This window comes from Charadrius vociferus, unplaced genomic scaffold, assembly GCF_000708025.1.
Source record: "Charadrius vociferus isolate BGI_N301 unplaced genomic scaffold, ASM70802v2 scaffold139, whole genome shotgun sequence".
Taxonomy (NCBI): domain Eukaryota; kingdom Metazoa; phylum Chordata; class Aves; order Charadriiformes; family Charadriidae; genus Charadrius; species Charadrius vociferus.
The window spans coordinates 299,427-302,839 of record NW_009650169.1 but is presented as its reverse complement, the minus strand read 5'-3'; positions in this window follow the sequence as shown (position 1 = coordinate 302,839).

Here is a 3,413-nt window from a genome sequence, read left to right as displayed (position 1 = left end):
GAGACCTTCAGAAGAAGTGAAGAGGAAATAATGGCAGCAGATTGGAAGGGAGAAGGAGTTAAAGATATTCCAGAATTTCAAGGGATGCTGCACGTGTCCTCTTCGAGGCAGGGAGGGCAGCGGGCTTTGCTGCGTAGGTGCTCCAAGAAAATAAAGTTTTAAACATGTGCGAGGGTTATCCCTATTTTACAGGTAAGACAGAACAAGAAAAGTTAAGTCCGGTGAAACGCTGTTTGCAGTTTATGTTGAAACCCATATAAAAAGGCATGTAATTCAGCATGTCCTGGACATAAGCAGACAGATAAGTCATCCAGTAAAAATACTGCTTATGCAGTATCAAAACAGAAGGTAAAAGAAAAGAGGTGATGTAGCTTTTGTCATACAAGATGTGTCTGTACAGCAGTGACTGCAGCTCAGCAATGCTACCTGGTTTACCTTTGAATTAGGTAGCTCAGGCTTGCTGGCAAGGCAGCTCTATAAGCAAATAATTGAGTAAAGGTAAAAAGTCAAGCGTGTTTCTCAGCTTTTTTGACCTGACTCTATCTTAAACTGTGAGGCTTCCCCCATAATCAGCATAGTGACTGCGATGCCTGCACTAGTTTGCCTGTTTGTGAGGGGGGTAAAGCAAAACAAGTCATAGACATACATGTCATATTGTGTCCTGAGCTGTGAAGGCACTAGAAATAGACTGCAGTTTCAACGATAAAAATCTGTGAGTGGATACCTGATGATTGGCTAGCCAGCTACCTAATAAATAATAGAAGAGTTTGAAGATTATATTTGAGGAAACGTTATAAAAACAGCATTAATGTTAGACAGGTTTCTGAACTTAAAAAACTGCAGTCTATATTTGTTATTTTGCCAGTTGCCATGAGGTGCTGGAAATGTATTTCCTGTCAGGCTCAACAGCTATAACGGTGACTTTTGCACTATCTAGCAGATCTCACCATAAACTTCTCCCCTGTAGACAGTGGCAAGATGATGAATCTGTGCAAGGTTTCCAGTGAAATTGCCTGAAACCTTGTTTTACTGTTGTCCTGATCTGGTTGGTTAACTACTCTTGAAGTTAGGCAAACACTAGTCCCATACTCTCAGCTAATTAAACACAAGGAACAGGTTTATATGAATTAAAAGTATGGCAGGGTTTTGATTAAGTCAGATATTCATGGAAGTCTCAGGTTTTTTTTTCATAGTATAAGCTGGTGGCCTGTAAAAGTTCGGCCTTTAAGGATTTTCCTTCTGATTACTTTTTCAGAATGAAAGAAGGGAAGAATTTTCCCTGAACTGTACAATGTTATGCCTTTTCCTGATGCCAGTGGCTTTGAGCGGGGGCCCTGATCTCCCAAACGCTTTGATTTTTCTTGTGTTCCCCAGTTCTGAAAACCTGTCAAGCATACAGTCAGGTATCCTGCCAGCAGCTCTGTGGCAGTCAGTGGGACTTGGCAAAATTGGGCTCTGCCCATTCAAAAACTGTGAAGCAAGCCAGCTTAGCAGTCAGTGGAGTGTAAAACTGAGTAGTGGGTAAAGGAAAGGCCCACGGAATGCAGACACCACAAGAAATGCATGGATTTGCCATGTGAACTCAATTTCCAGACTCAAGGTGTGAATCTGTGATACTTGGCAGCCTTACATTTTCAGCAGATGGCCAAGCATCCTACACGTCCCCACGAAATAAAATCGTGCACACTTTTATTTAATATTTTTGTCTGTGCAGATGCTTAAAATATTCCCTAAAGATGGAATATATACTCTTTGTTTTTACTAATTCTGTTTAATTTTTTTTAGACTGAGGCATTTTTTTTCATTTTTTTTTTTTTGGTCAATTTAATGAACACAGTTCTGATTTTCTGTAGGGAACGTTGGAGAGCACCGACTCCGGCTTCAAGCAGAAGAGAATTTTAAAACTTCAAGGATCAGAACACCAGAGCATCGTCATTGACAAATCAGAGTTTCCTGTAACAGAAGGATATAAATCTGTGCCATAAGGAGTGGAAAAAGGAAAAACATTTAACTGTTACATGACTGTAACAGTTACAACGACCATCTGTATAAATAACATAACTGTCCAGCTTTTGTAATGAAACTGTATTTGGCTCTTTCCTTTTTTAATGGAAAGGCATTCTGTTACTGAATTTCTTTGTGTCTGTCCACGTATGAATGGTTAAGGTAGAAATAACCAGATTTCCAATTCTCTACGCTTCAAAATAAGCTACTGAAATGTGAAACTGGAAGAAATAGGCCCATAATTGCGCAGCATATTAAATGACTGTTTTATTTCTCTCCACACATGCTAGCTATAAATAAAACAAAAGTCTCTGAAAATCTGCCTGAAAGCTTTAAATCAGAGGAATATTGGATCTCTGTGTATCCACAGTAGTCCAACTAAGTTGGTAGACACTGGCTTGGCTCCCAGACCGAAGCTCCTGGGGCTCTCTGGCAACAGCTCTAAGCCATAAACACCAGATGCAGGATATCTAACGAAATTAAATATCAGCATTTTTTTTACAGTTGGCATTTCAGAAACACAGAGTTCATTTAAATGGTGCCAGTGGTTTATCTTTGCACCTGAATCGCAGTTGCTGTTATTTCGGAATGTGCTGGTGTGGAACCTCACAAATGCCATTTTCCCTGGCACGCCTGTGCTGCTGTCCCTTGTGTAGCTGTAAGCGTGCAAGCAACAGAAATCACTCTCCTCCTTGCTTGCCCCTTACTACCTGCCCAGTGTTTTAGCAGAAGAGTTGTAAAACCTGTAAAAAAAAGTGCTGGTGAGCCGGGGTGTGCGCAGGCAAGCAGAGTACAGGCTTGCTTTCTCCTCAGAATGAAGTGACAGATTGGGAGTTTTAACAAATTACAAATGCCACCAAGACTCTCATGTGTGTGTTTGAAAGGATCACGTTACTAGCTGTGACAGTCTCTGCCAGAGCAATTTCACAGCTGTGCTCCTGGCTTGCGATACCCCAGGACAATCTTTTCTCTGTGTCACTTGTGCACTAGTCCCTGGTGTTCATTTTACACCTACAGGATATTTGTGTCTGGTAAACAATTATTGTTACTGATGAGATTTAGCCCAGGCCCCTGTTTCAAGTATTACATATCGCTGCAGTCATTCCATGTGTCATATATCTCGACTATTTTAGTCTTAAGCATAAAGACAGCAGCAGCAGCAAGAAAAAAAAAAAAAAAAAGGGCTCTTACTTGTTCCTGTGGATTGATTTTCTTCTTGCTGTACTTGGCATTTAGTTAGAACCACTTGCTAGCTTGTTTTATTTTGTTGATTCATAGTTTTGTCAAGCATGTTGGGAAACTCTCAAGGCTGGCACAGCTATTAACAAGTTTTACAACTTGTGTTGCAAAAGTACCCAAGATTTTTGTGATATACAAGGAGGTTACTGTGAATGGATGGATTTTGAGCC